The sequence below is a fragment of the Sminthopsis crassicaudata genome, chromosome 4 (genome assembly GCF_048593235.1).
Source record: "Sminthopsis crassicaudata isolate SCR6 chromosome 4, ASM4859323v1, whole genome shotgun sequence".
In the NCBI taxonomy this organism is placed as follows: domain Eukaryota; kingdom Metazoa; phylum Chordata; class Mammalia; order Dasyuromorphia; family Dasyuridae; genus Sminthopsis; species Sminthopsis crassicaudata.
This window is the reverse complement of record NC_133620.1, coordinates 319,270,246-319,296,259: the sequence shown is the minus strand read 5'-3', so window position 1 is coordinate 319,296,259 and position 26,014 is coordinate 319,270,246. Positions and strand designations below refer to the sequence as shown.

General features: G+C 38.6%; 1 long non-coding RNA gene and 1 pseudogene across 1 annotated transcript; both read left to right on the top strand.

Annotated features, from left to right (window-relative positions):
- The first annotated feature begins 8,918 nt into the window (after positions 1–8,918).
- On the top strand, positions 8,919–11,725 carry LOC141540784 (large ribosomal subunit protein eL6-like; annotated as a pseudogene).
- Positions 11,726–17,274: 5,549 nt separating this feature from the next.
- Positions 17,275–19,954, top strand: LOC141538692 (uncharacterized). Its single transcript, XR_012481103.1, has 3 exons — positions 17,275–17,487; positions 18,819–18,970; positions 19,334–19,954. It is a non-coding gene; the product is annotated as an uncharacterized LOC141538692 (long non-coding RNA).
- Positions 19,955–26,014: the final 6,060 nt, after the last annotated feature.

Genomic DNA, 26,014 nt, shown 5'->3' with positions numbered 1-26,014 from the left:
AAAGTAAAGTCAATTTGATCAGGGGACCAGTGCCTTCCCTGCTAGAGAAGCCAGGTCTCGGTGAGTGCCAGTAGAGAGAAGTGAAAGAAAGTTTAAGATGAAATGTTTGTGAATCACTGAATAAGCATTCCAGCGCGTGCAGAAGGAGGTAGGATGGTGCAGTCTAGGACACTGAAAGCGGATGGGAGAAGAGGGTTAAAGCATATGAGAATGTGGGAGCCGACGTCTGGGACTTAGTTGGGCAAGAGGGTTATTTCTTCAGCAGCGGTGGGTTAAGTGTCACTGGCACGGGGAGAGCAAAGGAGGGAGGATGTTGACCAATGCGAAATGAGTCCTGGAAGAATTTCAGCTGTCAGGGAGAGGTCCACTGAGGAACACAGGAGGTTAGAAGGTTCGAGGTCAGTCCTCAAGCTTGAAACCATGTCTCAGACGGTGTTGGACCGAGGAGGAAGAGGTATGTTCCAGGGTCTGGGACCCCAATGAGAAAGCAGGAGACGGTGCTTCCCAGACAGGCGGCAGCAAGCAGGGTGGGAGAAACCTGAAAGCCTGGTCAGGGAGGATGAGAGTCTCAGCACAAGGGAGATGAATGTAGAGCTGAGGAAGTCAGGGGAACGGTGGAGAACTGTTTAAGAGCAAATGGGGTCTGAGCTAAGGCATCTACTACCCCTTGGTATCACGTCCCCTAGTGGAGAGTGGGCAGAGTATTAAGTGGGCCATATATTCATATGTGAGCATAGTTTCGTGGGAAAATCCCTCTTGCCTCCAATGTCAGACTTCCAGTGGGTTGCTTCCTGCCAGATAGCGAGTCTTGGTACCCAGTTATCTCGCTATCTTTAACATTTTTGTCCACCCCTCCTTGGTACATGCTGTCGTTCACTCACCATTCAGCTGTAACTGATCTCTAAAGCTGCCAGTTAAAAGACTACTAAGCCCAGTGGCCTTTTCTCAGTCTTCATTCCACCTGATAGCTTTTGACACAGCCAATCACCCCCTTCTGGATATCTCTCCTCCTCGGCTTCCGTAACGCTGCTTTCTTTTGGTTCTCTTCTTACCTGTCTGACTGCTCTTTTTTTGGTCTTCTTTGTCAATTCTTTCAGTCTCTGGGGTCTCTGCTTCAACTTCCAGCTGTTGAAGCTGATGTTATATTCAGGACCATTTAATACTTTTGCCTACCATCCTCCAGTTCATGCTGTAGTCAGTAGGACTCCGGCCCCTCCCCAGTGGGAGAGGAGATCCTACCCACATTTATTCTCTGTGTATTTATGGGAGAGAGTGAGGTCAAAGTTTATGAGGAACTATTCTGTTATTGTTTTATTACTATGTTATTTCATTAAATGCCTTTGCTTTGAACTAAGTATGTCCTCTGGCTGACTAGTAAAAGTAAACACCTCAGCATGTACTTGTGAGCTATGATTTGGAAAGGATCCTGATCCCCAAAGTATGTAGAACCTGGAATAATCTTCTGGGGATTCATGGGAGGAAGAAAAGTGGGAGCCCGGGTGCCATGTTTATTAAAAGCCTGTTATTATATGCAATAGGATATGCTTAGAAATGAGGTACTCTACTGTCATTCACAGACACATGCACCTACACAGCTGTCATATTTCCTAATACAGCTATAAAGGTGTTTGACAGAGGCTGGGGATAAAAAGACGGCAACATCTGGGGAAAAACTATGCCCCTCATGGTACCAGCTGTTGAAACCAGATCCAGGAGACAAGCATGAATGCACCGATGCAGTGGAAGGGAGAAGTTGCTTAAGTTATGCCTTTGAAAAGATTCCTAAGAAGTTAAAGGTTCCTTTCTCTTTCTCAAGTCAGTAAACCATAACTAGCAAACACCTGGAAATAAAATAGATGCCCATCAATTGGAGAAAGGCTAAATAAATTGTGATACATGAATGTAATGAAATATTTAAGAAATGATTTGTATGATGAATACAGAAAAGCATGTTTAGACATATAAGAACTGATGACAAGTGAAATAATCAAAGTCAGGAAAACAATATACCCAGTGACATTAATGGAAAGGACAACAACCAAAAGAGAAATGAAAAGACTGCTTTGCAGGAGGCAGGGCTGTCTATGAACATGGAGCACTGCATTTTTTGGCCTGTTGATTGGTTTTGCTGAATGTTTTCTATTCTTCTTCCAAAGTTTTCTTTAATATAAGGGATGCCCCTTTGGAATGTGGGGGAAAGAATAGAAGAGGAAATGGAGGTAACATGCAAACAGAAAATTGCAATAAATTTTTAAAAGGATAATGATAACTAAGAGTGGAGATTGGTGATCTGACCTGGATTCTTGCCTCCACACTGTTAAGAAAATTATAATAGTGAAATGTAGAAATTCAAGAATGCCTGAAGGACCTGTGCCTATAGAAGTGGATATCCTTTTCCTTTCCTTTCCATTTCTGTAGATTTGCCCTGGTAGGCAAATATAATAGTTCCAAGTTCCAGGTGCTACGTTTTAGGAAGGACATTGAGATAGGTGAAATCTCAAGAGGAAGGTGACCAGAATGGTCAAGGATCTTAAGGATTTGTTGAAGGAAGTAAAGATATTTAGCAAGAGAGATCTTTAATTACCAAAGACTATATCTTTTGCCTTCCTTTTTATCCCCATCACTTAGCACCTGGCATGTGACATACACACACATACACATACATACATATGTATATGTGTGTGTGTGTATAGTCCTATCCTCTCTCCTGAGTTCCAAATTTTTATCCCCTGTTTTACAAATAGCTCAAATTCAATATATTCAAACAAAATTAATTATCTTTCTCCAAAAATATCCCTTTCTTAAACTTCCTATCACCCAAGGATCTATGATTGGCCCACTTTCTAGCATTTTTCACATTCTCTCCCTTGCCAGTCTTACTCATTTCTAAGGTTTCAACAACTACTTCTATGTAGATGATTCTCCATGTTTGAATCTGTTTTCCAAGCCCTAGATCTATATCCTCAGGTATTTTGGGGATATCTCAATTTGGCTGTTCCAGTAACATTAAAACTCTATACAAGAAAAACTTGGTTTATTTTCTTTTTTTTCTAAACCTATTCTTCCTTCTGAATTTTCTATTTGTATCTGTGTGTGTATATAATCCTATCCTCTCTCCTGAATTCCAAATTTTTATCCCTTGTTTTACAAATAGCTCAAATTCAATATATTCAAACAAAATTAATTATCTTTCTCCAAAAACATCCCTTTCTTAAACTTCCTATCACCCAAGGATCTATGATTGGCCCACTTTCTAGCAGTCTCACAAGTGTTTAATCTTGGTGTTTCTTTCATTTTTTCCTTTCTCTCACCTCTAATATACAAAGTAATATATATATATATATAATCAATTGATTTAACCTATTCTAATCAGTCCCATTCTCACTGCTTTGTCAGTCTTCTACTCAAAAATTATCCCTGGAAAGGAATTCAGACTCCTCTGCCTGACATTTAAATCCCTCCACAATTTGGTACCATCCTATCATTCCAGTCTCATCTCACATTATTATCTTCTACACTCGGGCCAAGTTAGTCTACTCTTTGTTCCTCCTACAAGCTTCAATAATGCTATTCTCCCTATGCCAGTAATATAGTCCCTCCCTCTCTTTACTTGTAGAATTCCTACTTACTGATAAATTCCTTCCCTTTTACTTGAAATCTATTTGAATTGTCAGCTTCTGCATGGAAACCTTTCTGATTTTGCCTGTCAGTAATGATCTTCTCCACTGGACCTCACCCTTTGTTCCCCAACTTTCTAATAATATCCTTAACATGTAATGCCTTTTTATTAATTGTGTAAATATGTTAAAGTTTGTATCACTCAACATTTTAGACGCAGTAGGCTTTTTAATAAATATTTGTTGAATGAAAAAATGGAAAGGATTTGGATAAAGAAAAAGGGATAGAATTCTTGTTGAGAGAAATAGGATATGAAAAGTTAGACGGGATGGAAAGCTGAAGGCTTGTTTCAATTTAGTGACCATTTTGTTAAGTACCTACTATGTGGCACTATGAAAAGTTATGGGGAAACAAGGATGAAAAAATTAAATAATCCCTACCCTGAAGGAGCTATTATTTAATAGAAAAGATAATGACATGAACAAGAAAAAAAAAAGGTGCAAGAAAGAATGTGATTAGGAGAAAAGAAAGCATAAAACTCTTTTAGAATTCCAGTGCTCCAGAAAAATTGGGGAGGAAGACAATCCTTTCAAGTGGGGGTTCAGGAAAATCTTCTAGAGGAGGTACCACCTACCTTGAAGGAAGAGCAGGATTTCAACAGGCAGAGGCGAGGAGAGAATGTGTTCCAGGCATGAGGCCAGCCAGTGTGAATACACAGAATTGGCAGAGTGCAGAAAGAGAGTGAGAAACAGCTGGTAGAACTTTAAGGCTGGAATGTAGGGTGTGTGAAATAAGGCTGAAAAGATAGGTCGGAGCCAGATTGCAGAGGCCTTCGATGTGAGCCTAAGGAGTTTGCATTTTACGCTATAGGAAATGAGAAGCCACTAAAAGCCTTTGAACAGGGGAAGAACACTGTCAGACCTGTGCATTAGGAAAATTACTTTGAAAGTTGTGTCAAGGATAGAGGGGAGAAAGGGGAGGCTGGAGATGAGGTGGACAGTTAGGAGGCAATTACAATAATCTGGGAGAGAAGCTATGAGGGAGAGTCTGCAGGAATGTGAGTGGAGAGGAGGGAAGGAACAAAAGAAATATTGACTGGACTTGGCAATTGCTCCTGTGTAGGGGATGAAGGGAAGGAAAAATCCAAAGGTAAGTGACTCAGAGGACAATAGTTCTATAAGCAGAACTAGGCAAGGAGGTAGGAGAATTTGAATCTGGGAGGGGAAGTAGTCAAAGATAACGCTAAAAAGGGATAGCAGGACCTAAATGTAGAGGACCCCGAATGCAATTGCCAAGGTATTTAGATTTATCCAGTATACAAGGTGGAATGGGATGGCTAAAAATGAAAGCATTTTCATTTGTTTGGTTTTTGGAGAAGGGGAATGATATACAAATCAGTGTTCTTAGAAGATTAATAGTCAATATTATTAAAAATGGATTAGAGAAAATTAGAATAATCAAGATCAGAGCCATAAGTAGGAATTTTTATAGTTAGGACATAAACCATAAATGAGGCAAACAGCACAAATTGTATATACTTAAGTGAGGAGGAGGAACAGGACATCTCCCTAAGGGTGGCGGAGGTGGGACACAGAGACATTGGTGTTAGGTTGTTGCTGGGAGGACTGCTCTGTGTGAAGTTGGGGAAGGCAGAGTGAGTCAGGGAACTCAATTTAACCTACTTTTGTTGTTTTTGTTAATGGCCTTAGTCATGTATGAGTCTCCTTGGAGTTTTCTTGGCAAAGATACTAAAGTGATTTGTCATTTCCTTCTCCAACTCATTTTACAGATGAGGAACTGAGGAAAATAGGACCCCTGGGGTCACACAGTTAGTATCCAAGACTGGATTTGAACTTGGGTCCTCCCAACTCCAGGCCCAGCATATAATCCCACTGTATCATCTAGCTGAAAAGTGTCAATGTTTCTGGATTATTCGAGACTGCAAGTTCCATAAATGCCCTCTAATGTGCCTTTGTGTAAGCTCCAATCACTCCATTCAGTTACAACTATGGTCCTTATAGCAAATCAAAAGTGATAGTATAAATGGAAAAGAAAGGAATGTAAGAGACATTCTGAAGAAAGAATGGAGAGGACTCGATCACTGATTTAATATCAGGATGAAGGAAAGGAAGAGTTGTAAATGAATGAAAGTTTTCAATCCTGTTGACAATTAGCATAATCTAATTTTTTAAAAAATTTAATAGCTTTTTATTTTTCCAAATACATGCAAAAACAGTTTTCAACATTCTTCTTTTTATTATAGCTTTTTATTGACATAACATATACATGGGTAATTTTTCAACATTGTCCCTTGCATTCACTTCTATTCCAACTTTTCCCTTCTCTCCCTTCACCCCTTCCCCTAGAAGGCAGGCAGATTTATACATGTTAAACATCAACATTCTCCTTTGCAAAATCTTGTGTCCAAATTTTTCTCCCTCTTTTTCTCCCTTCCCCTTCTCCTACATACCAAGCAATCTGATAAAATTTAAACCTGGGCAATTCTTCTAATCTTGAGGAAAGCATATATAGGACAAAAAGTATAGGATTTGGAGTCAGGACTCCTGAGTTCTCATTCCAACTCCATCACTTTTTAACTACGTGGTTTTGGCCAAGTTATTGACCCCTTTAAGCTTAGTGCTTCTCATCTCTAAAATGAGGAAGATAATATGCTGTTTACCACATAGAATTGTTGAGCTGCTTAAATGAGATAATGTATGTAAAGGGCTTTGTAATCACAAGCCACTAGAGAAATGTGGACTGTCTTTATTATTAATGGTATTGATACCATTAGCTGAAATAAAGTAGTCAGGAAGAGAAGCTAGTTTAAGGAGCCAGAAAAGAAATGAGTGTGGTTGAACCATATAATCTTTGATGTCCTTTTCTATTTTAAAATTCTTCATCTATCCATCAATCAACAAGGATTTATCAGGCACTCACTATTTGCCAAGCAAAGACAAAAATAAAGAAGACAGTCCCTCCCCTCAATAAGCTTACATTCTATCAATGGGAGAACACAGGATGTATTGGTAATTGGCTGTTTAGCAAGGAGGACCCTTCCAGGTGAGGTAGTAATGATAGGTTTCAGGTAGAAGGTGGAACTGGACCTCAGTCTTGAAGGAAACTAGGGGTTCTTACAGCCAGAAATGAGTAAGAAGAGCATTCTAAACATGAGGGACAAGGGCAGAGAGATAAGATGTGAAACAGGAACAGTAAGAAAGCCAGTTTTACTGAACTGTAGGGAAAAGTTGGAATAGCTAAAGTGTATAGATGATAAAGCATTAGGTAAAGAGTCAGGAAGATCTGAATTCAAATCCATCTCAATTACTCTGTGATTCTGGGCAAGTCACTTAATCCCACAGTTCTTCATCTGTAAAATGAGGACATATTGGAGAAAGAAATGGCAAACCACTCCAATATCTTTGCCAAAAAAAACCTCTTGGACTTGTCTTCTATGAAGTCATATGGAGTTAGACACAACTAACTGACTGAACCCCAAGGGAACACGAAGGAGAATAATTTGCAATAAAACTGGAAAAATAGATTGGGGCCAGAAAAAAGGACTCTAAATGGCAAAGAGGATTTTACATTTGCTTCCAAAGGTAATAGATAGCCATTGGAGTTTATCACATAGAGGAATGACATGGTCAGACATGTACTTTAGGAAAATTACTTCAACATGTATAGAGGATGAATTAGAGAAAAGAGATTCTTGAGCTAGGGATACCATTTAGGAAGATGCTGCAATGGAACTGGCAAATGGTGACGAGGGCCTGAACTAGTCTCATGGCTGCATAAGTAAAGAGAAGGGAGTCAGTAAGCATAAAAAAAGCTCTTTTTTCTCCTTCAATTTGAGAAGAGCCCATAATCTTACCAACTGGAAGGCCTGTCCATTTCATCTAGAGCCCCTTTAGTTTAAGCATGCTGGTTAAAAATGCCCATCCTTCTTTTAAAGCTCTCTAGCTTGGGAGATGACTCAAGATCCCTTACTAATTCACTTCAGTGTCTCCTACCTATCTTTACAATAAGGAAATTCTTCCTCTCTTGCTGCTATCTAGAAGAAACAAGCTAAGGAATAGAATATGGAGAGAGGTGTAAGTTTAATAAAGTAGAGTTTACTTCCTAACTTTTTAATTCCTAACTTTTGGAGAGGAACTAGTGACATACAGTTTCTAAAAATTCTTGGAGGTGTTTAGTTAGGAAAAAGTCTCTAAAGAGAAGTTTCTTCTGCAGCCTGATTCAGAGTGGAGAGAGGGAGAGACACTGATGATTTTTCCCTTTCAGGCTTGTCATCAGTGATATTGCCGTGAATGCTAGAAGGATGTGGGCAGCAGACAGACCATGTCATCCTCTTCCCTGGAACTATGCAGAAAATCAGGCAATATCAGGCTCCCAAGGCGGGCAGAAAAACCCAAAGGAGCTGTAGCTTTTAAATCTGAGTGGCGCCTGGAGGGAATTAGACAAGCATGTTCCATCTCTTTGCAAATCTTTATAAAGCGAATTTTTGTGGTTATCCAGTGAAAATGCTGCTGCTTATACAAGCACTGGGAACTTGGCTCCACTGGATGATAGTGGGAGTATAGAGCTGTTGGGTAGGAGTCACGGGTGAGGGAGCAGTGTAGAATGAAGATGACTAGGAGTCTTCCCTGAGAAACTGGCTGCTTGCTTTTTGTGTCGTAGAAGCAGAGAGGGATAGGGTTGGGTTCCTAATGAACCTCCTCACCTGGAGTTTTTAATATGGGAAGAGGTCTAATTGATTGCTTCTCTCTCTCTGTCTCTCTCTTTTTTTTTTTTTTTTTTTAACTTCCTAACATCAAAAGGATTTCTGGGACTAGACTTAGTGAAGAGTGGGATTTGTCAATTGTAAATAAATGAAAAAATATTGTGTATTTACTATATGCAAAACACTGATAGTTTACAAGAAAATCAAAAATGGTCCCTGATCTCAAGGAGCTCACATTCTAACGGAGGAGACAACGTACAGAGGAGGTTTCAGCTACAAGTCCCCTTGAAAAGCCTGGTGGATCTTAGGATGCTTTGGTAACATTTATTGTTTAATGTCATTTCTGCTGACAAAATTTCTAACCATTTAACAAAACAAAGGATCTTGATGATGAGATTTTTTTTTCTAGATCTTTAGTAGTTAGGGTGGTAGCATTTCATGAGAACAGTTCCTGGCCCACATCTCCACAAGGCTTGCTTTTCAGATTGATGGCTGTTAGTTTTGATAGAGAAGTAAGACCCACTGTGGTCTTAGAGGTTCTGTCACTCCTGTCATTCTTGGTATTACCTGTCAGTCCATGATCTTTGATGTTGGAGCTGGCAATGGAGATGGCTCCTTTCTAGTGATTGCTCCACAAACTGGTAACTACGGGGCCAGAGCTAGCAGCAAGGTAAGGCATAATGGGTGGGGGGAGAGTCATGACTATTCCCAAAGCTCTTGGCTTCAGGGTGCTGGACCATCTTCAGATGGTAGTTGATGTAGTTCCTGACTCTCCCTCAAGATACCTTGCTGTTTCAACCTCACTATCCCTATCCCTCTACTATATTAATAATTATTTACATTATAAAACTTCCATTCCCCCAAATATGAGACAGAGACTGTACTAACGACTTTATTTGTGGAGTGAACATGGAGGTGAAAGAACTCCATGTACTATTTCAAGTAAGCATCTTCTTGAGAGTTGTCCAAAGTACCGAGAGGTTAAATATCTTGTCCAGGGTTACACAAAGCCAGCTTTTAAAATGATGAAATAAAGATGTGCAGTGATGACTTGGGACTCACTTTTCCAGAGTGAGACTTGCAATATCTCCTCCTTAGAAGCATCCTTTAGAGAATGGAGTATATTTCTCTGCTGCTATTAGTTTGAACCTCTATTCCTGTGTGTTCCCTTCACTGTGCCCCAGTTCTATTTAATCAATTAACATTAATTTTACAAAGGGATATTTATTGAGGAGATAAAGTGAGAAATACAAATATTTCCCAATTCCTGGGAGCACAATCTCCCATAAATCAATCACCTTGATCTCTAGGAAGAATGGGTTCAGATTTCATGCAGTTTCTATTTACTGTTACCTAACATGTTCACTTCTAACGTTGGTATAGATGCTAGATGAGAACTCATCCTCTCAGCAATTACTGGGCTAGTAAAGGGGCTAGGTTCCTTATGTAATTCTGCTGAAGCTTAGTGCTAAACTGAGTTTCCAAAATCATTCCTGAAAGATCTTAATGCTGGGTTGGCCAGCCACAAAACCTAGCATGTATCCTATTCTTAGGTTTCCTAGTGGCTCACTCACCCGATCTTTTAAAGCTTTACAGCATTGTTCAGTCATTTCAGCCATGTACAATTCTTCATGATACTCTTGGGGTTTTCTTAGCAAAGATACTAGAATGGTTTGCCATTTCCTTCTCTGGCTCATTTTATAAAAAAAACTAAGGCAAAAAGGTCAGTGACTTGCTCACATGGTCAATAAGTAATTGAGGCTGGATTTGAACTCGTGAAGATAATTGCTTCTAGTACTCTATCCATTGGGTCACCTAGCTGTAGCCTTCTTCAGTAGACACAGGGGACAGAACTGAAAGCAAGGCTATATATTCTTGCCCTCTTTGGGTGAGAGAGGCTCCAAGGCCTTCAGTAACTCATCCTATTTCTCTAATGCCAGCTAGTTCAGAAAACAAGAGCCAAGATCTTTGCCTCGACTGATTAAGTACTTTTGAATGCACCCCAGTTCTGACTACTCTGCCAATCAACAATATCATCACATGATTAACAGGTTGGAACCAGCAGCAGAAGGTATCTGCATGCTCCAAATTAGGAGCAGGGGCATTTCCATTACTTGTCCATATGGCTTTCCACAAGCAGGCTCCCCACCCTTTTGCACACAGGAGATGGGCAGATGAAATAATGTTTGATCCTAGAGTCATTATGGAATTACTGGAGTTTATTGAATGGGAGATGACATTGTCAGACTTGCATTTTAGGAAACCACGTTGGCAATTAATGATTAAAGATGGGGGAGACTTGAGGTAGACAGACCAGTTAAGAGGTTATTGCAGTGATTTGGGAAGGATGTGATAAAAGCTTGAACTAGAGTTCTAGGAGTACTTGAGGATGATTCCAGTGTTGCAATCCTAGGTGACAGGGAGAATGGGGAAGAGAAATAAGGAATTTCAGAAGAGGGATCCATTGGATGAAAAGATATATAATGAGTCCAGTTACATATATCACAACTTACTGATTCCTGCTCATCCTTCAAGACACCTTTGTTGTCCTTTTCCTTCTCTCAAGAGAATGGTCAAGAACCCCCAAAAGGAATCAAAAGAAGATTAAAAATAAATAAAAAGGAAAAGAAGGAAAAAAAAGAAAGATGCAGTTGAAAAGGTGATGAAAGCATTGTAATCAGAACCTAGTCCTGGCCTAAGGGATCAGTAAATACTTCAGGTCTACGATGTATTCCCAAGAGCCATGTGCAAGTGGAAATAATGCTGCACCAAAAACTGAGATCGAAAGGAAAAAGAGAGAGAAGATGCTGGTTACTCTTTCAAAGCCAGTTGGTGGTGATAAATGGAGGAACTTGTGTGTTAGATTAGCAAAGTGTCTAAGTATTATCCTACTGAAAATGTGCCTAGAACGCTGTTAAGTTATGGCAAAAAGTCCTTCAGCTAGAATGTGAGGAGACTTCAAGCAGCATCAGTCCAGGCCCAATTCTGATCATGCTCATTGGTTGTCACAGGGGTAAGTGAATGGTTTTCCTGAAGCAACTGGCTTGCTAGTGGTGACTGGACCTCTGACCGTCAACCATGTTCTTTTGCAAAGAACCAATCAGAAATTTGTCATTCCAACTCTACCAGAGTTAACCTTTCTGGTGTAAAAGTTCCAAATCATCTTACTGATGTTTATTTCAAGAAGAGATTCAGAAACCTCAGCACCAAGAAGGACAGATTTTTGACACACAAAAAGAGCAACATGAGATTATAGAGCAGAGCAAGGGTGACCAATAAACAATAGCCTCTCAGATCCTGTCACAAATTCTTCAGCTCTATGGCTACCTATATTCTGTATTCTCTCTTTCCAATGGAGTTTATACTCACAAAGTGGTATTTTAAATGCCTTGCAGAGAACTTTTATTAAAATATTTGGAATAACTTTAATTTTCTGTGCAAAACACTCAGGGATATGGGGTGAGCCCCTTCCACCAGACTCTAGCTCCATGAGAGCACAGGTCTTATGTAGGCCTCTGTAATTGTAGTTTTATAATAAATCACCTGAGCCATTGATAGACTTTTCCAGTGCTATATAAATTTGCATTCATATCCTTTCATCCTTGGTTCCTGGACAGTGAGAGAAATGCAAAGGAAAGCAAACATAGGTGGAGGGTGTTGATACTTTGGGATTTCTACTTGGTTGGACATGTTGTATCCTTCAGGCTAGAAGAAGATATTTACCTTTCCATTTGTAACATGGACTTTTGATAATAGAAGCAGCAGTCCCTGTTGAACTATTCAGACCTGAATTTTGTTCCCATGCTTAGGTTGGGATTCAATGCGATCATGACCTTCTAAACCATAAGGAGTGAACAATGTTGACTAATCATATCCTCCTTCACTAAATTGACTAAGAAGCTGAGTCCAGGGTAAAGAGACAGCCTTCTCTTCCAGAGAGATTTCAAAGAGACTGGTAATTTGGGGAAGTGTCTTCTGTTGGTATATTGTCTTAGAATCCAGATATTTTGAGATAATCCTTGGTGTTCACCACAATACAAGATCAATCGATCAGTGGATAAGGACTTGTGAGCATTATTGTGAATGTTATGATTACAAAACTACAAGGTTTTACCTGGAGGTAGAAGTTTGTGGCAATATTATATTTTTATCTTCCTTAGAACCTAGAACATTGCTCAGCACACAATAGAGTCTTTGTAAATGTTTGTTTCATTTATTAATTTGAATCTTCTTTAAAGACTAACTTAAGTTCCTCCATGAAGCCTTTCCTGACTTCTTTATAACTCTCTCCACCCCATACAAAAATTATCTCTTTTAAAGGGAACCAAGCTTACAATCTCATGGTCATTCCATATTTTTCCCATTCCCTCATCCCCCCTCCCATTTCCAAACTAAGTCTTGTTGTTTCTATGTGCACAACATCTCTCTTATTCATTTACTTCTTTTGACTCTCATGGCCACCACTTAAGTTCAGATCTTTTATACCTGGGGTACTGCCACAACCTTACATTTGTCTTCCCACCTCAAGTATCTCCTCTTTCCATTCTATCTTCCACATAGAATGCTGAATTGATATTCTTAAAGCATAGTTCTAACAAGGTTGATTCCCCTGCTCAAAAAACATTGCTTACTCCCTATTATTCTAGGACAATGGTTCTTAACCTGGAGCCTATGAACTTTTTTATTTATTATTTTATTAAGTTATTAAGGACAGGTAGGTAGTCTAGTGTATAAGATTCTGGGCCTGGAATCAGGAAGATTCGTTTTTCTGAATTTAAATTTGGTCTCAGAAATTTAATAGTCAAGTAATCCTGGGCAAATTGTTTAATCCTATTTGCCTCAGTTTCCTTATCTATAATATGAGTTGAAAAAGAAATAATAAACCACTTCAGGTTTTTTGTTTTGTTTTGTTTTTTGCTAAGAAGTCCCCAATGGGGTCATAAGGACTCAGACATGACTGAAAAATAACAATGACTGAAAAAAAACTATTTGATATTTGTATATTAATATAATTGATTTCCTTTGTAATCACATATTTCATGCATTTAAAATTATTCTTTTGAGAAGGAATCCATAGGCTTTATAAAACTGCCAAAATTCAAAAATTGTGAAAGCTTCTGCTCTAGGATGTAGATTTTTATGATCTGGCTCTGGGATCTTTTCAGACTTTATTTTCAGACTTAATTGCACTTTCATCCAATTTATATTCCAAGCTGGCTTTCTTATTGTTCTACCTGCTTCTCCAAACCTTTGCAAGGGTTATTCCTGTCCTGGATGGCCTTTCTTTTCATCAACCATGAAACCTCATGGTTTGAGGGGTGATTTATGAATTTCCAGTATTCTTCTTGTTGTTATTACTTATCATATACTGAAATGAAAAGGGCAACTCCTATTTGGGGAAACACCTTTCTCAAGCATAAGAAACTTTTATATTAAATATGGCTTATTATAATCCCTTTTGCTTACATGCTAAAAGTTAATGTTTTGCTTTGTTTTTTTGAAACATAACTACTTGGAATTTCATAAATTTGCTTGTCAAAAGTTAAAAAACTTAACAAAATTTTTTCCAACTTTTGTGAAAGGTTTTACTTGTACCCCTCTCAATGTAAGATAACAATAACTTTTGTTGAGAGTATGATCAGGATATTTATTTAGCATCAAGGTTGATCTGAATTATCATCTTGAGATAATTGCCACTTCCCTAAGTATATCATCCCATGGTCAATTAGAGGAACAGTCCATCATAGGTTTCCCCCAAACAACTGGCAACTATATCTGAGGCCACTTAAAGTCAAAGATCACTCATGAGTGATGAGTGGAAAAGATTATGTACAAACTAGGTTTATGGGTCCAGATCAATTAGCATTTTCATAGAGATCGTAGATTTGTTTTTGTTGTTCAGTTGTCTCAGCCCTGACTCTTCAGAATCCCAAAGACACTGGAGTGGTGCCATTTCCTTCTCCAGCTCCTTTTATAGATGAGAAACTGAGACAAACTGAGTTAACTGACTTGTTCAGGGTCACATAGCTAATGAAATGTCTGAATCTGCATTCGAATTTAGGAAAACGAGTCAGATTTAGAACTGGAAAAAAATAACCGTTGAGGCCATTGAATCCAATGTACTCTTTTTATAACAAAAATGAAACTCATAGAAGTTATCCCTTGTCCATGAACACAGGAACTAGAAAGTGTCTGATCTATCCTGGTTCCAAGCCCAGTACCCTGTCCTCCATCCCACTCAGAAATATCTATTCATGAACATTTGCTGCCTGGCCCAGTCCTTCTTAATCTTAGGGCCTTCCTTCTACTTTCTTCTACCCTAATTTATCCTGACTATATCCTGTTTCGACACAGCTTAGCACAGTGCCTGGCACATAGGACATGTTAAATAAATGCTAGTTGACTGACTGAGTGACCAATTAAATCTTCTGGAATGCTTGAAAAGTTTCATGCTTTACTGATGAGGTCTAAGAACAGAAGAGAAGCCTGTTTACTATATAAGTACAAGCTAAAGACTCATCTTCCAACCTTATTATGACAACTTGGTTCTTGAATTCTTTAAAGAATGACAGGACAGAAACTCCTACAGGCCTGGAGGAGTGTGGCCTTCATTTGGAAGTACCAGAGCGGGGATTAGCAGCTTTCACTCTCACTGAACTTGCTATCTAGCTGAGATTCATCCAGCTATAATTTATTTCTCCAATAACTCATATTCTCTAATAAATTCCACCAAAATATATGTGAATTGTGGGTTGGGCCCTGCTTTCCCCTCTCAGTGGGAGTGAGGTAGTTATGTTTAACTAAGTTGATTTAGAGAGCATTGATTGCTAAATGTTAGGGAAGAATCAGGAGAAACTCGATCCTTCCTTAACCCTTTGATTTCGACTCACAAACCTAGAACATGTCTCATTCTTGGCTTGGTGGGAGTAATATTCTGTCCCTACCCCCATACATTTTAGGTTAGTTTTTCCTTTAAAGGTATTGAAACCATCCCAGAATCTTAATTGGCTCAGAGGACTAAAGGCTCAGGCTCCTGACATCATTTCCTGTTGCCTTAGAACAAAGCAGCCACAAGATGCTTCAGGCTTGCTCTGATGCTTGACCAAGAGGAGCAATTCAAAAAGTAGAGAAACTTCACTCAACTGCATAGACGTGGGGTGTTCTCAGTGACTACCTTCTTCGAATACCCTTCTTCCTGAGAATTCAGTAATCTCTTCTGATACATCAGAATGACCCAGGGAGCGCTTCATTTTGTTCCAATATTTTAGCAGAAACTACCAGGACAACTATCAGTCTGCCTGAGTCATGGTGAGAGTTTAGCCCAAAACACTTAGAATGCTTTCCCTCTTCCCCTTTCCTCTTAGAATCCCTACCTCCTTCAAGAGTGAGAACAGGTGCTTCTTTTCCAATCCTCCTTGTTAGTGTTCTCCTTCCACGATCCCAAATTACTTTCAATTATTTCTCAGATACTTTGATTATTGTTTTCTCTGTATATTACCCATCCTTCCACTGGCTAACAATATAAGTTACAAGGGCAGGTAATGTTTTGTATCATCAGAACTAAAATGGTGCCTTTTTAACATATGTAAAAGCTATTTTTTAAATGTCCAAAAGCATCTCCATTAAAAAGGAGTGGAGTAAAATGGTGAGAAGAATTCGAAGAAGGAGACACTGTCCACAAGGGAGGAAAAAAATGAACTATTGTATACTTACATGTTGTGTAAAATTGAAGAAGATTGTGTGTCCATATATGTGAAAGGGCACTTCCACACATGTGGAAGTGTGTATTAAAGCTCACAGAAGTGTATAGATAAGTAAAGCAATAATTTTTGTTATTGTTGTTTAAGTCATGTCCAACTTTCTGTGATTTGGGGCCATTTCCTCCTCCAGCTCATTTTACAAATGAGGAACTGAGGCAAACAGGGTTAAGTGACTTGTCCAGAATCACACAGCCAGATTTAACCTCAGGAAGATGAGTCATCCTGACTCCAAGCCTAGGTGCTCTATCTACTGCATCCCCAGCTTGTCCCAAAATATATTTATAATAACTTGCATTTCCATAACAATTTTAAGATTTGCAAAATACTTTACAAATCTCACTTGATCCTTACTACAACCCAAGAGATGGATGTTATTATTATCCCCACTTTACAGATGGAGAAATTGAGGTAAATAGATGATAAGAAACCCAATAAATGTTTTAGGCAGGATTTAAACTCACATCTTCCTCATTCTAAGTCCAGAGCTCTATTGACTGAAATGCCTAATTAATTTCTCTGATAGTGTTTCAAATCTGCATGTATGTGTGATGGGTTTGTAGAAGAATTTCTCTCCATTGGTTCTATGTGGGGCCAAGCTAATGATCTGGAGGGAAATCAAGCCTGAGTCCCAATCTGGCTGGTGTTTCCAGTAAAGTGAAGGCAGGATAAGCATGGGGGTAATGGATAGGAAAGAAGGGGAAGGGCTTGGAACAGTAGGCCTGTTCATTCTAGTCTGAGGGATCCATGGGCAATGTGGGAGGACTCCCCTGAATTCCATTTCCCAGTTCCTTCTGAAAGATCTCCCTCCCTCCTCTTCCCCCAGCTACATTCCAAGGATAAGGATTCATCAGCTTCTGATTAGGTTTCCACAAGGAAAGGAGGGGGGGAGGAGGAGAAAAGATTGCAAAATTTGAGGAGTCTCAGTCTCCTGGCCCCAAACTCCCCAAGGCCCCGAGGAGGCGTGATTCTGCTCAGTGAGAAGGAAGAGCTTAGTAGAGCTGCCTGAGCACACAGCTAACTTCATCAATCTAATGATAACCTAGGGAAAGGGAGGCGGAACACAGAGTCCTCGGGGCAAGACAGTCTTATTTGGTTTCCATGGTGAGGTCAATCCGGTCAAAAAGGGATTGGTCTCCTGTCTTGCCAACTACTTCTATCACTCCCAGTGGAAAGTAGAGTCTCTAAACTAGTCATGAAGAAGGGGGGAAAGGGAGAGGAAGGTATTAGGAGGAGGGCCTTGCAAAGTCTTTCACTTTGTCCAGGAATGAAATTGTATTACATGTGAACTCTTTAAGGACAGGATCTGTCTCCAACCCCAGCCCGTAGCATGGTGCCCAACTGTTACAAAATGCTTATTGGGTTGGTTCAACTTTGTGACAACAGAGGGTGAGTAATGAAGGGAAGGACAAATGATTTTGGGGGAAAAAAAAAGAGAGATTTGTTTTCTGATGGAATGAATGAAAAAAAAATATGCACTGGACAGAGCATAGAGCATAGAACACACAACAGTATTCACTGCATTCTTCTGAGAGTCACTCCACCTTGGAATACCTTCTTGTTCCTGAAGGAACAGGATCCAAAAAGAAAAATACTCGGTATCTCTGGAAAACGCGATATCTTTGAAAAACTCTCTTAAGAGAGAATATGTTCCAGGAATCCTATCACACTCTCTGATTTTTCTTAGGGTTGTGAAAATCCTCTGTCCCTCTGCTCAGGGCTCAATTTTGTGTAGAGACCAAGATGCTGCTGATGTTCAAAATCTATGTGGCCCATCCAAATCCCTGCCTAAAAGGTGAATGTCATAGAATTACACCCACCCACCCACAAAAAAAAAGTGTGGCTCCAAAGAAGAGATATAAGAAAATATTGCCCTGCATTCTGTTGCAGAGATGGGAGGTCCATGAATATGCAATTTTGCATATGTTTTGTTTTTCTTTCATTTATTGATTGATTTTGCCAAATTTTTCTTTTTTTTTTCTTTAAAAATAGGCATTTACTATGTACCAGGCTGAGGGGTAGTTGGTCCAGTGTAAACAGAGTACTCTGCCTAGGGCTTAGAAGGAAGGCGGACAGTCTTTGCTTCTCAAGAAACATATTCTGGAGATCCAGTGAGAAGGCTGCTATTCCAAGAGGAAGATGAGGGAGGGAGCATTGCAGGGCAGATGGCAAGGTAGCCTGGGTCTGTGGATAGAAGTAATCTTGTCTAAAATTTAGGTCCCCAGTCAGCCCCAAACCTGACCATCCCTCCATCAAAATCTGTTTTATTTCTTTTCTCAGTTCATCGAATCCATAGAACATTCATTTCTAGCTCTTTGCTTTCCTCATATCCTCTTTTAAAAATCTTATCTTCAACTCATATCTATACTGTCCCATTAAATTTCCTAAAGTCAACTGTCATCCAGAATGATTTTACCTTCTTACATTTCTCCCAATTACTTTTTTCTCTATTCTATAGGATTTTAAAGTGACTAACATGTGAAAACAAATCTTTAGTCCATATTAAAAAGTTCTAGGTCTGGTCTCAGCTCACATTTAGCTGATGGCCCTAACACACTGACCTCACCTTCAAAACAATATTCTTGTCCAGGTTTTACTCTGCAACATCTGGAAGTCTCTTGGCTGATTCATTTCTAGTTAAAGAGAACCAGGTAGCAGTACCTGGTAAACAGTAGATCAACCTAAGTGATCATCTTATTTCTACTCTGAAATTGCTATAGGATTGGAGAGACTTACATGAACTGATGCTGAGTGAAAAGAGCAGGACCAGGAGATCATTATATACTTCAACAACAATACTGTGTGATGATCAGTTCTGATGGATGTAGCCATCTTCAACAACAAACGAGATGAAATTGCTATAGGATTTTGGGTAAACTATTAACTCTCTCTGTCTCTCTGTCTGTGTCTCTCTGTCATCTGTAAAATAGCTTTCTTTCATATGATATCCTTCTTTCATATGATCATGGAGACTATTTGTACCATCCCGTCCTCATTTTACAGATTAGGAAACTGAGGTTCAAGGAGCTTCAGGGGCTTGTCTAAGGTCACATGTATGATAATCATCAGAGGTAGGACCAGAAGTTATGTCCTCTGCATGTACAAATTGTCTATTCACTTCATAGCATTATGAGGTGAAAACACCTCCAAATGCCTGGGATTTTTTTGTTTTTGTTTTTGTTTTTTAATCCTTAAGACTTCTCTTTTTTTCATATAGACTGTATCTACTTTACAGATATCCCCTTTTCTTAACTGGTATTCCAAACCTGCTTATCGGAGTTAGAACTAGAAATTGTGGCCCCTGGAGCAAATTCATTATTGCAGAGGATGTAAGAGAAAATAGAACCACTCCTCAGTCTGCTGCTTCTGACCCCTCAGTGTTGCTGGCTAATGCTGAGAGATCTCTGAAGTACTCCATGCCATGGAGAACCCCTATATCTAGGGGAACATTCATTGCCTTCTGCTGGGAGCTGTTCCACCTTGAAGTGCTTTCTCATCCCTGAAGGAGCAAGGTCCAAAGAAATACATCATATTTCTAGAGAACTGAAGCCCCTGAAAAACTTTCCTAACAAAGAATATGATCTATGGACCACATCCCCACGCTCTGAGTTTTCTTAGGTTGTGCAAAAACCTTTCTGCCCCTCTGCTAAGGACTGAAGTTTTGTTTAGAGACCAAGATGTTGCTGATGTTGGGCATCTATGCAGCATGCCCCATGCCAACCTGCTTTTATATCTTAGACTGACTTGTTTGAGGATGTGGGATCTTTTTGCTTTCCCCTCTTCTCCCTGCTAGGAAAATCAGCCTAGGAGAGTAAATGTACTTGGTAGCCTACTCTTGTTAAATAACTTAATTTGATGCCCCTTTTTTTTTTCTGAAATTACTCTATATCTGGCATCTCCTAGAAATATCTAGATTAACTCTCCAATTAATCAGAACTTTCCTGTCTGTAACATCAGAGGTGAGAAACCAATAAAATGTGTCTGAGTGAGACCATTTTTATCCTTATGAAAATACCTGGCTTTCTTCTAACACCGTCCAGGTTTGCTGCACCAAAGAATTGGAAGATTGACCAAGAAATTGCTATAATTTGAGTGTTGGCAAGGAGATGGCTTCTAGCTTGGATCATTGATCTGTTTTCTCCTTTCGATAGGCCTGAAGATCTTAGCATCCAAAGCCTAACTTTTGGATCACAGAGCTCTGGATTTGAAATGGTTGTCCTCTTCATGCCCTTACCCAGATGATGAAAGTTAAGCATCTTCCCTTGTGTGAAGTAAAAAAGGTCCATCGCTTTTGGCATTATTAGCTGTTATTGTTGTTTTTACTGCGGTGGAAAGCTCCATGTCCCCCAAAAGTGAGGTATAACGGAGTTTAGGATAAGATCATGAGAAAATGTAGTTAAACAAAAAAGTAGTATGAGTGTAAGATATATCCAAGCAAGGATATGCTGGAGGTAGCTTAAACCTGTTCTGGAGAACTGAATGTTAAATTTTCAGTCTGAACATTTAACTTCAGAAACTGGCAAACACTGGAGTTTGATTTATTGTTTTGCTGATTGACTAAGACTTAAGAAAATGATGGAGGAAATGTTAATAATACAAATTAAAAGTATGTCAGGCACACAGAGAACCAATTGTTAAACATTTACCACATTTACTATTAAATATACTTTTCTTTTTTCTGCTACCACTGTGTTTGGGTTATGGTTTCTCCCCATTTACATTCTCTTCTCCCAAGCCCAGGAAGTCCAAAAAGCAACGTCAAACTCTCTAGAGGAAATGAAACCCTGAGAACTTGTAACAACCAGATTCTCCATTGGCCATCTTCTTAAAAAGCCCTTTGGTATAAGGCGGTTTCAGACCAGCTTTTCAGATGTGACTCTAAGAAATTTAAGTTTGTTAGGTTCAGCTCCATTCTTCAATGTGTGGGACAATATTCATGGAATTCCACTTGCCTATAATCTAATAGTAGAGATTCTGCATGCAGCCTTCCAGCTCATCTGTGGTTTTAATAGGAGCTGTTGATGAGTAAACTTTAAGAGTTTAAAGTTGCTGGGTTTTTTTCTCTCTCTGTCTCTCTGAGTCTCTCTCTCTCTCTCTCTCTCTCTCTCTCTCTCTCTCTCTCTCTCTCTCTCTCTCTCTCTCTCTTTCTCTCCTTCCCTCCCTCTTTCTGGAGTATATTTCTAATACCATTACTCCCAAACTATAGACCAGTATATTCTCCCCAGTCTCAATCATCTAGTTACTATCTTCTCAATATCATCTATCTAATGAGTAATTATTATCTCATATCACTTTACTGCTGATTTCCCCTCCCCACTATCAATGAACACCAATTAGTTTTTAATAAAGGATATTTACTTCTTAGAAGGTATAACCGAACTTGAAGTACAAACTACCCTTACCCAATTCCCTACCCTCAATCATGTAGAAAAGAGTAAGTGTATCTCTTCTACCACCTGGATGCCTTGGGAGAGTCAACTCAAATTTCCATTCCTCCCTCCACCTGCTTCATCATGTTCATTTCTAGGTATGGGACTCCTAACAGATCAGTTACTCCATAGCAGGATGGAGTATTTCAGCTGCTGAGTCAATTCACTGATGGACTGGGTCAAGTAGGTTGCGCCTCATCTAGTTCAGTAGCTGTGCCTGTATCAGACTGAGCTATGAACTGCCCTTGCTGGATCTCTGGTGATTTTTCTGACCTTTGAAAATTCAAAGTCATAATATGGTTTGTCCATTTCTCATACTTATTCATGTAAAATCAGGAAAAATTAGAAACAATAGGGAGAAGAGAAACTAGGCAAGAAAATACAGAAACAGAGAGAGAGAGAGAGAGAGAGAGAGAGAGAGAGAGAGAGAGAGAGAGAGAGAGAGAGAGAGAGGGAGGGAGGGAGGGAGGGAGGGAGGGAGGGAGGGTGAAAGAGGCTGAGAGAAAGACATGACCAAAGTATTTTGGCCATATAAGAAATAGGACATCGAGCTACATTAGCAACTGGCACTGTTGATACTAATTCTCTTCTCATCCAGAGATCCACAGCAGTGGTATCAAATATGTAGTCCAGAGTATCTGCAGTTTATAACACTCCCAAGGGTTGAGCGAACTAGATTAAAATGTGATTGGATAATATTTAACAAAATAAATACAAATAAAATAAAGCGTAGATAATTTAACATGTAGTTTCCTAAGTCAGTATGCAGTCCATAGGGATCTTTATTATGGTTTAGTGGTCCCGTTTCTAGTTGAGTTTAATGCCATTGGTTCATGACATTTCTTCTTCACTAAAAAATCACCAGGGAGAGTGAGAGAGACAGAAAGTGAGCCCTTTTGTATATATATTCAGTTCTGGCTCAACAGCCAATTAAAATGATTTTCTTTACTGGACAGGAATGTCACAGAATCCCTATACATGCACTGAATTGGGATAAGGTTGCTCCAACACATCATCAATTGCTCCCCAAAGCAGACTTCCCAATCTTCCACATGGATCTATAGAGACAAAGAACACTGTACATGCTTCAAGCACTGAATTCCCTGAATCAGCTAGTCATTCCTCCTTGTTATTCAGTCATATATTCATGTCCAACTCTTTGTGATTCCATGGATCATAGCATAGCCGGGCTCTTCTATCCTTCATTATCTTTCAAAGTCTGTCCAAATTCATGCATGTTGTTTTCATGATACTATCGATCCATCTTATCTTATGCCAAATTTTTTTCCTTTTGCCTTCAATCTTTCCCAACATCAGAGTCTTTTCCAATGAATCCTGTCTTCTCATTATGTGGTCAAATTTCAGCTTCACTATATGACTTTCCAGGTATGACCTAATTTCTTTAAGTATTACCGGATTTGTTCTCCTTGCTGTCCAAAGGAATCTCAAAAGTCTTCTCCAACACAATTCAAAAGCATCAGTACTATGGCACTCAGGGTTTTGTTTCTTTGTTGACTGTCTTTATTTCAGACATTTTAGGAGAAAAAAAATCTTTGTATAACTGAAGAAAACAGCAAATGCCACTTGCAATACACTCCCTGACTTTCATCTGCTCAACCTACAAAAATTTGGAAAATATATATGTATATATATTTATGTATATTTTTGCTTATGTATATGTGCATATACACACATATATATACATATACATGCATGTGTGTGTATATATATATATATATATATGCATATATATATATATATATAATTATATATATATGGAGCAAAGACAATACCATGTAAGACTTCATACCATGCCTAAGTAGAGATTGAAGCTATGGCTGTTTATAGACTGATCAAGGAAGAAAGATATCTGATGTACAGAAAGGAATGTAGATTTGAAAATCTGAATGAGATTTGAAATAGCCAGTCAAAGCAGATTTTCCAGTAGTCATGTCATGATCATAGCTATGGGTTGGATAAAGCTTCCAAAAAACTGTATTAAGATCTCAGAAGACAGTATTAGAAATGAAGTCACTACAAAAATTTCTGGGAATATTGGAAATTGGTATGGCAGAAACTAAACATTGACCCACACCTAATATCCTCTACCAAGATAAGGTCAAAATGGACGGGGATTTAAACTTAAAGAGTGATACTATAAACAAATTTGAAGAAAAAAAAAAGATAGTCTACCTCTCAGATCTGTGGAGAAGGAAGAATTTCTGACCAAAAAAAGAACTGGAATACATTATAGAATGCAAAATGAATAATTTTGATTATATTATGTTTTGTACAAACAAAACAATGTAGACAATATTAGAAGGGAAGCAGTAAACTGAGAAAAATTTTTATATCCAAGGGTTCAGCTAAAGACCTAATTTCTAAAATATGTAGAGAATTGAGTCAAATTTATAAGAATACTAGTCATTCTCCAATTGATAAATGGACAAAGGATATGAACAATTTTCAGATGAATAAAGCCATTTCTAGTCATATGAAAAAAATGCTCTAAGTCATGATTGATCAGAGAAATGCAAATTAAGATCACTCTGAGATACCACTACACACCTGTCAGATTGGCTAAGATGACAGAAAAAGAAAATGATGAATGTTGGAGGGGATGTGGGAAAACTGGGACATTGATACATTGTTGGTGGAGTTGTGAAAGAATCTGGCCATTCTGGAGGGCAATCTGGAACTATGCTTAAAGGGCTACCAACTGTGCATACCCTTTGATCCAACAGTGTCTCTACTGGCCTGTATCCCAAAAAGATCATAAAAAAGAGAAAAGGACACATGTGTGCAAAAATTTTGTAACAGCTTTTTTTTTTGTAGTGGGAAGGAACTGGAAACTGAGTGGATGCTCATCAGTTGGAGAATGGCTGAATAAGTTGTGGTATGTGAATGTGATGGAATACTATTGTTCTATAAAAAATGATGAGTAGGTGAATTTCAGCAAAGGCTGGAAAGACTTATATGAACTAATGAAGTGAGCAGGACCAGGAGAATGTTGTATACAATATAGCAACATCATGAGATGATCAATTATGATAGACTTAGCTCTTCTCGATAATATGCGATGATCCCAGACAATCCCAAGTGATAGAAAATGCTGACCACATCTAGATAACTATGGGATCTGAATACAAATTGAAGCATAGTATTTTCATCTTTTGTTCTCTTTCATAATATGACTAATATGGAAATGTTTCACATGATTGTACATGTATTGAAGCTCAAAATCTTACAAAGATGAAAGTTGAAAAACTATCTTACTATGTATTTGGGGGGAAATGTTTAAAAAAAAAGAAAGAAAACCAGTGTACCCTTCTGATAGTTCTGGGTTCCCATATTGCTGAAGCCCAGCTTGCAAAATCTTAAGCATAACCTTGCTGGCATGTGAAATGAGTGCCATTGTTTGGTAATTTGAATATTCTTTGGCATTGCTATTCTTTAGGAATGAGATCTAAAGTATTTTTTTCCAATCCAGCAGCCACTGTTGGGTTTTCCTAATTTGTGGACATATTTAAAGCAGCTTTAACAGCATTGTCTTTTAGGTCATCTCTCTATCCCCTTCTATATGTATTGCTTAACAGTAGGCTAAATTTTCTGGAGGATTCTGGAATTACCAATTTAAGTAGCTGAGTGAATCACAGAATACAATTCTGTGTCATCATCAAAAATAATCACTAGATTTGGAATCTGAAGACTTGGATTCATATATGACAGTGTTATTTAACTAACAAGCATTTATTTAACATATACTGTTAAATATACTGTTAGCCATTCTGCTAAGCTCTGAGGATACAAAGAAACATAAAAGACATTCCATGTTCTCAAGGAGCTTACTGTTTAATGGGGAAAATAACATGAAACAACTAAGTAAAACAACTAAGTAAAACAAGATATACAAATCACATACATATATATATATATATATATATATATATATATATATATATATATATATATATATATATATAAGATATAGCAAAGAAGGACTTAGCAATTAAGAGAGACTGGGAAAGTCTCCTTGTAGATAGTGAAATTTTTGTTGGGACTTAATGACAGTCTAGGAGTCCTGATTACAGAGATGATGAGGGAGAAAATTCCTTATGAAGGGACAATCAATATAGAGAGATGAAGTACGTGAAGAATATAAAGAAGGCCACTGTCTTTGGATGGGTATGAGAAGAGAAGAGTAAGAAGACTAGAAAATAGGAGGCAGCCAGGTTATGAGAGTCTTTGAATGCTAAATGGAAGATTTTATATTTTATCCTTGTGACAGGAACCACTAGAATTTATTGAACGTGACATGGATAACATGGGTAGACCTGCATTTTAGCTCAGTTTGTGAGTGGTCAGATTAGAGTGGGGAAAGACTTGGAGATGGGAAACCAACAAGAAGGCTGTTGTAATAGTCCAAGTGTGAAGTAATAGGGGCCTGAACAAGGGTGGTGCCAGTGTCAGAGGAGAAAAAAAGGGTA